The sequence below is a fragment of the Canis lupus genome, chromosome 1 (assembly GCF_003254725.2).
Source record: "Canis lupus dingo isolate Sandy chromosome 1, ASM325472v2, whole genome shotgun sequence".
NCBI lineage: Eukaryota > Metazoa > Chordata > Mammalia > Carnivora > Canidae > Canis > Canis lupus.
This window is the reverse complement of record NC_064243.1, coordinates 22,702,907-22,715,213: the sequence shown is the minus strand read 5'-3', so window position 1 is coordinate 22,715,213 and position 12,307 is coordinate 22,702,907. Positions and strand designations below refer to the sequence as shown.

The following is a 12,307-nucleotide window of genomic DNA, read 5'->3' as shown; positions in this document are numbered from 1 at the left end:
AACTTGCTTAATTTTTCTCGTGGTCTCCTTTCAGCCTGATACGGCACCAATTCCTTCTTCCATGTGTATCTAGACAGACCCTGTTTATCTCCCATACAGTACTGTCTCAGAATACTTTTCCGATTAAAATTCCCTCACCTCGGGATCCCTGGGTGGCACAGCGGTTTAGCACCTGCCTTTGGCCCAGGGCGCGATCCTGGAGACCCGGGATCTAATCCCACGTCGGGCTCCTTGCATGGAGCCTGCTTCTCCCTCTGCCTGTGTCTCTGCCTCTCTCTCTCTCTGTGTGTGACTATCATAAATAAATAAAAATTTAAAAAAAATTTAAAAAAAATTCCCTCACCTCTAATCACTTCTGATTGCGTGAATCTTCTGACATTAGTGTTTTAAGAATGATATTCTGAAATGCTATTGTTGTTCTAGTTATTTCCCATTTGTCATCTAAGGTGTACATTTCTCGTGACTGCAAGCTGCAGAGTATATGAGTGTTTAGACCTCCCAGTTCTAGCCAGACCCTGGGAGACAGGGGCTCATGGGGCTAGGGTTGGGGCCGGATGACACATGACCTCCGCAGTCAGTAGAAACCTCTGTGCCATGAGGAGCTACAGTGGACACCAGCCTTGATGTTGGAGGCAAGGTTGGAGTTTTGGCAATTCTTGGCTGAAGCTCTCTCTGTAAGTCAAAGCTTTTCCTTTATCTCAGCCGTTATTTAGGTTTGTAGGAGCCGTGTGCAGTCACAGTCACCGGTAAGTGGGTATCACCTGTGATAACATGGTCATCCTATTCCTGCAGAGACCGTTCCCTGCAGTGTGAAGGCAAAGTCTACAAGTTCTCCTGGGGTGGCGCAAAGTTCCAAAAGATCCGTAATGTGAATATGGGTCATACAGCTTTCTGATGGCCACTGGGCATGGGGGAAGAGGGACGGTTCTGGGGACAGCACAGAGGGGATGGGGTGTTCAGGAGGGACTGCATTGCTGGCCTGTTTTTAAAATTACTGTGTCTTTTCTTTTTCTGCCTACTTTGGTATGTCCGATTCAGAAATTGATTCACCCAAGTCCGTGTGGAAAATTAGCAGAAATGCAAGATAATTGTAAAATAAAACTAAAAGTATATGTTTGGGTAGTCTACTCTGACTTCAAAATCACTTCATTCATATTTGACTAAAACTTTTCACATTCCCAAGGGAAGGGAGTCCACTTTCCTTCGAATACAGATAAGCAACAGTAACGAAAAGTGAGGTATACCAGTAGAACTAATTTAATCAGTAGGCTCTTCAAATAATAAATTTGTGGATCAGCTCTCAACACGGTGATAGAACAAATAACTGAAGCTTTGACAGTTCTTGAGAACCAGAGGGTTTTTATAGAAGCTCAAATGCCTTGTAGGATGATAAATAGTGTGTAGAACAAAGGAAAATGAAATGTAAATGCTTCAGAACCATGGCTTATATTTCTCTGAAAAAGCAAACATAGAAGCTAAAGGAGAGTGCGCTTGGCTGCATCCTTATTTTTTTTTTTCCAAGAGAGTAGAGGCTTTCCACGAAATAATCAACAAGTCTTCATTTCAAAATGATGCTCCTGTAGATCAGCTAGTTCATTCTCCTCTTCTGAAGAAGTCTCCCTTCCAGGAACATAGTTCCATAGTTTGCAAATACCCAGAAAATGAAGTGAGTCTAGATACTTCCTTATAGTAGTAGTAGTAGTAGTAGTAGTAGTAGTAGTAGTAGTAGTGGCAGTGGTGGTGGTGGCAGTGGTAGTACTAGTAGTAGTAGTAGTAGTAGTAGTAGTAGTAGTAGTAGTAATGATTTCCTGGGATGTAAATTCCCTTAACTCAGATACTTGAGTCTAAAGTCTAACCTGGCTACTCACCAAACAAGTTAATGTCTTTTTCTTCCAAGTGATTCAAGTCATTCATAAGATTTTTTTATATTTAAATATGGCTCTGTGGTGCTTGGTTTAGTTGTCACTTAGTTTTCCTCTTTTCAGATCTATTCACATGTTATTACTGCTATGCTATGATAACCAGTTAGAAACCAATATAAATATAAATATAAATATAAATATAAATATAAATATAAATATAAATATAAATAAATATATATAAATATATATATATATATAAATATATATATATATATATCACTGCTATATGAAAATCTACATTCTTGTTTAATCCTCACTTGAGGCTGTTTGGAGGCGCCTGGCATCTGATCAGAATTCAACATTAGCCAACATTCAACATATGATTTTCCCATTTCACAGCTGAGAAGCAGAGGCTATGGGAGTTGAAGGAACTTTCCCAGGAGGCAGACATACATGCGAACATACATACAAAGCCGACTCTGCTTGAACCTCTGTTTCAGCTGACTTCCTGTGTCACAGTTTTTAGGGTGTTTTTCATCTTTGAAAGATCTGTATTCAGTTCTAGTTCTAAGATCTTAACAGAGACATCACTTTCACTTTTCCCTTTATAAAAGACTTTAAATTTGGACCAGTAATAGAAAGTCATTAAGGCATTTGGGTAATCCTCATATTAGTTTTCCAATTGGTAAATTATGTTTTTTTCTTGAGTAATATTTCCCTAGTCATGTATTTTCATTCGTCTTCCGTTGGACCAGCAGGCCTTTTGTGAGCATAATAAGTTTTGAAAGAAATGGAGTGATATATTAATTAACCAAGCTAATTAGCTTGAAGAGCCTTGATTTTCAAACCCCAAAGCGTGTACATTATTTCTGGAAATATGTGTTGAGAGATCTTGGTTGAGATGGTTTAGGTAGAGGGAAAAGCAGCCAAGCAGAACTTAGCAAAAGAAGCAGCTCTTGATTTTAGAAATTATGGAAGGGAATGGTTGGGGATTGAATTCTCAGTGGCCAGTTGTTTTGTTCATGTACAATTTCTGATATATCAAAACCCACACACAGTTTGGGCACAGTGCACAACATGCACCACGGAGCAGAACCACCTTCCTTTGGAAGCCCTGTATCCCCTCTGAAGCTCACTCTGGTGTAGGCCGTGTCACAAACACTGGTGGGCGAGTGGCTCTGGTTTTTGACGCCATAAAATATAGCTAAATAAAAGCCAGACGTTTATTTCAATTTGAAAAACGGAATGAAGCCGAAAGTGAGCTAGGTCCAGGAGTATGGTGTTTTATTTCATCAGTAGCAAACTCTTTCAAATTCATTTGGAACCATCTTTCCCATGTGTTTAAGAGCTCTTCCAACTCCCATGCACAGAGCGAGATTCTTAAACTGTATAAGCTATGGCTAATAGTTTGGGGAATGAAAGGATTTGGGATGATTATGTTTCTCCCCAGTCTTTCCCATGCACAGGATTGGTGTGTTTGCATGTATGTTCAGGTTGCTGGAGCCTCATTCTGAAAAAAGTCTTGCTTTGTGTTTGGACACAACCTTCCCAGCAGCAAGACAAGCAAGGAGAAAAGCTCCTGGGAGATCTTTCCAGTGCAGGGGAAGGCACAGCCATTTCGCTCAGGCCTCGTTGTGTACCCACCTCCCTCAAACACTCCATAGCTGTAGACAAGGTTCTAGCAGGTTAAATCCAAAAGGACTCCTTTCCTCTCTACACTTTGCTTTATATGTGAACATGGTACATGCTTCTAAAGATCCAGCTGATACCTAGTCAAGGTGAAGGCCTTCATTTGCGTCTGACACTGGTAATGCTGTGCAGCTCGGAGCTGATCCCTGGCCACCCTGTTGGATATTCTTCAGGGGCGTTTAGATCTGGCTCCTCAGGGTAAGCACATTCCAGGGAATGCCACTCACCTTGCTGTGAGCGTCTGTGCAAGAGATTGTCCCTGGCACTGTGTGCCAAGGTCATCCCACGTTGGCCACGGTGACCTGTAATAGTATCCGCGTCAATGGGCACAGCAACCTGCAACTACAGCCGGGTCCAGGGACTGAGGAGGCGCCCTGGGAGGCCCTGTCTCCTGTTACCAACTTGCTTCATGACTTTGGGCGAAACCCTTGACTTCTCTATGTTTTCAGTGAGCGGAGGCATCTGGAGAAAACTACTTTTCACCAAGCTAATTAGCTTGAGGAGCCTTGATTTTCAAACCCCAAAGCGTATACATTATTTCTGGAAATATGTGTTGGGAGATCTTGGTTGAGATGGTTTAGGCAGAGGGAAAAGCAGCCAAGCAGAACTTAGCAAAAGAAGCAGCTCTTGGTTTTAGGAATTATGGAAGGGAATGGTTGGGGATTGAATTCTCAGTGGCCAGTTTTTTTGCTCATGTACAATTTCTGATATATCAAAACCCACACATAGTTTGTGCACAGTGCACAGTGTTGGGAGTGGACAGTGGAGGAGAGAGTCTCTGAAGTCTCTGCACCTCTAGGATTCTGTGAATACGTTGTGCATCTTCCTGGCAACCGGTTGCTTTGTGGCCACAACCCATACAACAGGGCTCCCTCCCACCAACTGTGTCGGAACACAGTTCCCAAGATTCAGTGACCTGACAAGAGCATTGGTTTTTGCTTATTATTTAGGCTTTGCCAAATTCTTGTTTCCTGGTTGCAAATCAAACTCTCACCGCAGACACATTTTCTTTCAGGAGGGCCGCTCCTTTCCTCGGTGCAATCCCTGCAGTCTTTCACATGGTTATGTCCACTCCCTTCAGACTGTGTGAAAGCTGCCCCTTTGGTACGAGTATTTCAGCAAAACTTTCATTTGGGCTGTCAAGATCCGGTCAGCTTCCTGCAGGTGAACTGAAAAAAAGGGAGAATGTGTCCTCTGGGCTTTTTTTTTTTTTCTTGAAGGACTCCATGTGCCTATTGCAGTAGCCTTTGGAAGCACACAAAAATAGAGGTTCCTTTGTTTGGGGTTTTTTGGAAAGGAGTTTTCCAAGCATTTTCAGCTTTGTGTCCCTCAACGCATGATTCACGGGGAAGAGGAGATGGAAGTTTGAGATACAAACCCCCGTGCCTCTGGGTTATCTTTGGGCAACAGTGTCTCCGCACAACACAAGTTTGGAGAGGCTCATATTTATTAATAGGCAGAGGCCATTTAGGAATAAGGACACTCAACCATCATCAATACGTCACCTCCTAGGTGTCAGTTGTGAGCTCTCTGCCCTAAGAGTACAGAGGACAGTCCACAGCTTCATCTCCTTCCTATGTTCTAGGAGAACCCAGGCTCTGATGTTCCAGGCCTGGCTAGCCCACGTGAAGCGTCCCTCTGTGTTTCTGTTTTATCTTGCAGATGAATCCATTTTTGTAGTGGCTCTTAAGTAGAAGACAGTTTGCCACCCCCCCCCCCCACACACACAGGACATTTAGTAATATCTGGAGATATTTTTGCTTGTCAGCATAAGGAAGATTATACAGTAGAGTTTCTAGATGAAATTAGAGGATGCCCAGTTATATTTGAACTTATAATAAACATTGAAATTTCTTACTTCTGAGTATATGTCCCATAGACACATATTATATGGGACACATATACTAAGAAATTACTCATTGTTTATTCGAAATTTAAATTTAATTGGGTGCCCCGTGTTTTCATTTCCTAAATCTGACAGCCCTATGCTCTTGAGATCTGGTGTCTAGAGTCTAGGGATGTCGCTAAACATCTTACAGTGCAAAGGACAACAAAGACTAATCCGACTCAACATGGCACGAGTGATCTGGTTGAGAAACCCTAAACTATTGTAATTATCTTCTATGGTAACAGAGTAAATAGTTACATGAAATACAGTATAGATTTAAGTAAGAAATGGGTGACTTGTAAAGGAAAATGCTCCTGTTGTGGGCATTTGATACACAACTAGGAAACAGAGTTACTTGGCAGACCCTAGATAATAAGTCAGTTCTCTCGTGGGATCACTGAAATCTTGAAAACCCATGTGCACCTTCTGAGGTCTTTCCCCTTTTGATCAATTTCTCTAGAACAGAGAGCCCCTTCCCTTCAGGAAAGTCTAGTCTATAGCATACATCTAATTGCGGATGATTGTGGGTTGATTCGTTAAGTAACAAAAGCTTCCTTGCATTGGGAGATTAAGTGCTAAACTCTGTTCTCACTACTTCAAAAATATTACTTCCAGTCCAAACAAGGAGATAGATTATTATCACAATTTTTTTGCATGGATTTATTACCCCATTTTTTGTTATTATCCCAATTCATTTTCATATCCCAAATTTTTTCAGAACTTATTGCCCTATTTCATAGCCCTAGAAAATGGCAGAGGTGGAATTTAGGTCCAGGATGTTTTGCTCCTAAAGTTTCTTTTCTCATGAGAATCAGTAAGCCCAGGCAAAATGAAGACAAAATGTCTTCAACAAGGGAAATATTCTTCTTCTATGAGGCTCCTGTGTTTGGTTTTCAAGTTTTTGACTCTACAGACTTTTTCCCCCCATGAGTTTAATTCTGTTCCTTCCCAATTTCTCAGTAGTTGAAGAGTGACTGCAGATCACTTTGGAAGTAGGTGGATCTATTTCCAAAACTCTACCTGCTGGGAGGCACCCCATAACTTCTCATGCTGCTTCTGTCATTCTTCTAGCGAACATACCAGGGTCGGCAAGGGAGGAGGAACAGCTGTGGCTCTGCTGGGCTCCTGGGGAGCTGGCAAAGGCTGATCTGTCCACAGGCACTCCAATTTATTAGGATTCATTGTGGTTTATTCTTTTCCCCCTAAGGAATTTTTAAAATGAAAAAGTTTGCAAATAGTTCATTTTAAATATGTGGATCAGATTTAACACTGATCATTTGCTTTTGCTGATGAGCAGAACGGCTTCAGTCCTTCCGCCCTGCAGAGCCCCGGGTGGGCATCTACTCCTTAACACGTGGAGGAGGAGCTCCAAGAGCTCCAAGGAGACCGGTGGCCTTTTAGGGTGATGGGGGAGATGAGGAAAACAGCATCCTGAGTCCGGACACCTGCTTAAGGTGCCAAGGATCATGGTTACTTGGCACATTAGGCAAAATATTAGTTATTCTCTATATCCTTCTTTTTCCTAATTTGCCAAGGTCAGGAATCGTCAAGTTGTTTTAATTGTACTTCCCCAGGCAGCGCACAGTGTCTCACACATAGTGACCGCTCGCTGCCTTAGCAATTGGAATGTATATAGGCCAGTTTGTGGGTTCTATCCTCCCCTTAGATAGACGTTTTATCATCCTTCTTTTCAGCTTAATATACGAGTAGAACAACCTATCACAGTGTGTGTGTGTGGGGGGGGGCGCACATGTTTGTGCTTTTAGTCTTCTGTGTACATCTATCCCATTATTCGATTCTCAAACCAGTATTGTAGAGTAATATTATTTCCACCTTGTAGGATGAAGGAACAGGAGTTTGGAGACATTAACTGGCACATCTCAAACTTCACAAGTTTGTTAGTTGGCAGGGTCAGCTTGGAACTCAACTTCTTTTCCAGGGATTTTTCTTCTCTGTCCATATAATGGGCGATTGTGAGGGCCTTCAAGAGTTGCTTATGGATCTCAATTTCTAATGTTAGGTTGTATTTATTTTTAAGGAAAGCCAACACGCACACAGGAAGACAGTAAAGACAGACTCAATCCTGTTGCTAACTCTGCACAACCTCAACAGAAATATATAGCTTGAACATCAGAAGAAGTCAAAGTTGTCTGATTAGAAGTGTGGGAAGGTTTAGCTTGAGAATAAGGGACCTGGCAGGGCTGAGGAACTCAGATTTGCTTTTCCTGCTGAGAAATGTAGACCAGAGAGAAATACCACGGTCTGTGGTCTGCTTTGACCACTAGCTGTCAATGAATGCTGTCGTCTTGCCAGAATCAGAAGGATCCATAGATTCCAATACTCTTCCAGTTTGAGGGCCCAGAGGGAATAAAATACCTGGGTTATTTATAGAGGACACTGCTCAAACTTTAATGGGTGCCATGTTGTGATTGGGGGTTGATATCTTGATGAAGCAACTCTGCTTTCTCTGGCTTTATCTCTGGATCCCTTGTGGGTCAGGTGGCTGGAAACCTACTTAGCGTGCTTATGCTGCTGTACACTCATGCTCCTTTTTCAGCATATCGTTGGAGAGTGACTTACAGATGCGTGGCTCAGAAGCATTAGGGGCTGCTCCACTGGGGTAGCTAACGTCAGGCACAAATCTGTGTGTCCGCTTTAAAGCTGCCAATATGGTGCTATATGTCAACTACTCGACTCCTCAGATTCTTGGCATAAACACCAATAAGTCAAAATCAAATCTGCTTTATGAGTCATACAGACTGCCCGCCTGTTAGAGCGCACATGCTCATTTGGTTATGTGTGAATAAGGACACTCTTGGTTTGTTAATTATGCTTTAGAATCAACGTGAAGCTCTAGGTAAGTGTCTGTAGAAGACAGATAGATGAGTAATAGAATGAAATAGAGTAATTGTCTTGGAGTTCTTGATACACAATTTAGTAAACCGAAATAGGGTATTGTTCAGCCTAATAACAGGAACTTCTCCATCCATGCTGGAAACAGTGGTAGTTGCATGAATCACTATCATGTTCTTAAAAAAAAATAAAAAATAAATAAAGGGACTGAACTGATTGGAACCTTGGATGCTACATTTCCACATGTCAATGTTATTAACAGAATGACTGTGTATAATTTATGATAGAAACATTATAGTCGGGATCCCCAGGTGTGGCTCAGTGGCTGAGCATCTGCCTTTGGCCCAGGGCATGACCCCGGGGTCCCGGGATCGAGTCCCACGTAGGGCTCCCTGCATGGAGCCTGCTTCTCCCTCTGCCTGTGTCTGCCTCTCTTGCTCTCTCTCTGCGTCTCATGAATGAATAAATAAAATCTTAAAAAAAAAAAAAGAAACGTTATAGTCAAGTCTAATGACTCATAGTCACAAATAATATATGGGTATTATATGTATAAACTCAATTCACATTCCCTTTGCACATAATGTGAATAGATGGGAGAAGAAAAGATTAGTTCTAATCAGCAGTGTGTTCTTTACAGTACACATCAGGGGTCCCAAAACTTTACCGTGTGCGCAGCGGGGTGGTACCTTGTTGAGTCCTGCTGGATATCTTTGTTTCTCACCATGCTTCCCTTATTGGTGATACATTCTTTGATTTGGTATGTTCCACTTACTCAGCTAACCTAGTGATGCTTGCTTTTGTTTATGGAAAGAAAGACCAACATGATAAAATTACAAGATGGGAGGACTATAGACTTGCCTTCTGTTTTCCAGTCTTTTACAGGATTGGAATCAGACTATGTAACACCAGTAGCATCTGCTTCAGGCATGGGGATCTAGGAGGAAGAGAATTACATCATCTTCCTTTCAGGATGTTCTTCTGTTCTTATGTAGCTGTTATAATTTTTCTTTGCAAGGGAAGCTGTTTGCTTTTTATTGAATTATCCATGCCAAAGTCAGGGCCAGCCCCAGGAGCTAAGAAGTGATGAAATCAGTTTTCCACCTAATGCCTTGGAACTCTTGCCAGGGCTTTCGCTCTGACATGGGATAGTGGCAACTGTGGAGCATAGATTTTGCTCTTGATATTTATGTGGTCATGGTCGAGTCATCTCCACTCTGAGCCTTAATGTTCTTATCTATTAAATGGGAAGGATGACATGCTCTTTGTAATAGAGATTCACTATATTACGGATTCTTAACCTGGACCATATGGAGTCCCACAAAAAGTTGAGTGCAAATGTAGTTTCACAAAAACAAAACAAAACAAACAAACAAAAAACTACTTTAGATGGTTCTAAAATGTATTTATTCATCCTCAAATGATCCAAATCAGTGGTTCTTAGAGTATAGGCCCATGTGGGAACTTGTTAAAATGCAAATTCTTGGATTTGGTGATGCGACCCAGAAATTCATATATTAACCTCTGTTTTATTTTTATTTCCGTGCACAATGAAGTTTGAGTACCACTGAGCCAGATGCGGACCCGGACCTGGGTCAGCACTACAAGGGAGCATCTTATATATACAGATTCATGGTCCCCACCCATGTTCGCCTAAATCACCATCTCTGGGGCTGAGGCCCAGAAGTCTATGTTTTGACATACTGTCAAGGAAACTCCAAAACATGTTAGACTTGGGGGTGAGAAAACAGTGTTCTAGACAAGTGGTTCTCAAAACTGAGTTCACATTGACATCTGGAGGAGTTTTTAAACAATTCCAGTGATGAGACTCCAACCACGGACCAGTCACCTAGATTTGAAAGTGCAGCCAGGGTTGAAAATTACTGGATTGGATTATCATTAGGGTCCCTTCTGGACTCAGGTTCCATGATTTTAGAATACTTCTGCCGTAATGCTCCCGACACATGACATCCTTCTCAATTTGCCCGGTACTCGTTCTGTTCGACTCACAGGAGGCATCAATTATATCCTCATTGACTATATTCAGCACATTCTATAAGACCGTGAATGAAAACCAACAAATAAAAGACCGAGAAGCTCGTCTGTATTAGAAAGACATGGTCCTGCTAGAGCCACTCCTATTCTAAAGGCATGTGGTCCAATCTCTCTTTGGCTATGTCGAATTGCACTGGCTCAGGTTTCACTTACTTGGATATTGTTTGCAAGAGATTTGGAACGATCCAACTTCCAGTTTTTTTTTTTTTTTTTTTAAAGCCAGAGTCAGTGGGCAATAGGCTTTAGAAGCCAGGCTTTTAAGAATTATTCCCTGCAGCTTCCCAGACCTTCATCCAAATGGTGAACACCTGCGTTAGGTCACATTGGCCCTGTGTCTTCTGGTGAACACTGGTTTTTGGGTAAACCTGAGGAGCCCTAATAACACTGGTTTTCAACCTAAGTTTAGGCTGGACACAGTGGCATCAAACAGAGAGCAGCCAAAATGAGCTGTTGCAAGTGAAAATTTGTCTGCAAAATAGTTAACGAAAATCTTTGAGAGCTGCAGGGATGTCTGACAGATTGGCAACTCACTTTGAGAAAGAGACTACCCTCCCTTCCAATTCCCAGACACACAGCCTGCGGCTAAGTCATCAGAAATAAAATAAACAGGGAAACGGGGGAGGGAAAAACAACACCCTCTAACATCTATCAGCTGTGAGAGCCAAAACTATCAATGTAGATAAATCGACGACAGTCCTTTGTGTGGATTTTTTCTTCACTGAGGTTGCCAACCTGAGCTTTCAGGGGACCAACGCCACAGACCAAAACAGAGTGTTTTGGTGTTTAGGTTGAAATCTGCGGTTGGCTAGGAGAGGGGAACTTGTGTCTGAAGACAATAGGGCTATCAGGCACCCAACACTTAGGGCACGAAGCAAGGGCACAGCCCCAGGCCAGTGAAGGAGCTAGGGCTTCCCGCAGAGCAGAGAAAATCAACAATTGGGGGACCCCCCCCCATATTCCTGGCAATCAGGTGATTGCGGGATGCTGCTCCTCAGCATTAGGGTCTGCCCACTACTAGCTCCTTGAAACCCTTTCAGTGACCTTTTTACAGGGAAAACCTTCAGGTTAATTAATAATCAATCGTTAGTGCCCGGAAGTTGGCCTGCGCCACCTGGAAAAAGTCCCGAGATGGCCTGAACTTCTTCATCCCTTAGTAGGAAAAAAGTTTGTGGCTCAATATTAATTCCTGTAGCTCTTACAACTCCCATTGGGATGAATATTTAATCAACAGAGCAGTTGCCTTGTGATTTCATTATGGAAAATTTCAATAAAATAGAATAGTGCATTATATTGTAATGAATGGGCAAACACTGGTAAATTTTCATTTAAAAATCAATAAGTTGAGCCAAGCAGTTGTTTTGTAACTGATGGGTCTTCTCAATTTAATGAACAGTAACTAAAAACATATTAAATAAATGCCTGGCATGCAGAGCCAAAAGGCTATTCCCCCACTAGTCTTTGTAATCCTCAAAGAGAGAGCTGTGTTTTGTTCATTTTTCCTTAGCTGTTGCCCAGAACAATATCAGGCATGTAGTGGGTACTCAATAATTGTTTGCCAGATTGGACAAGTTAATAAATAAAATCAATGTATAGGAAAGCATTTTCCCATAGAGCAAAGGATGTAGCACTTTGCTGATTGCAGCCGCCTCTCAGGGAATGGTGCTCCTCACCAGGGATGCTGTGATCTGAAAAGACCTGTTCTTTTTTTTTTTTCCCCTAAATTGCAGTGATTCTCAAACTTCAGCTTCAGTCCGAATCACCAGGATTCAGTTGATTTGAGGCTGTGGCCCTGGGAATTTGCATCTCTAAACTCCCGGGGGGCCTTGATGCTGTTTTTCTAGATGGGACACCTTGGGAATCATTGGCCTATAGTCTCTGCCTACGCTGCCCCTGTGGCAGATCCCATTTATTCATCTGCAGGTGAATTCTTCCTTGGAGCCCAGATCCTCGCCCATGGAAAGCA

The 12,307-nt window shown here is 42.2% G+C and overlaps 1 protein-coding gene across 3 annotated transcripts in view; it reads left to right on the top strand.

The window, feature by feature from the left end:
* Positions 1 to 12,307, top strand: part of DCC (DCC netrin 1 receptor) — a 1,086,886-nt gene that overhangs the window by 40,317 nt on the left and 1,034,262 nt on the right. The window lies entirely within an intron of this gene.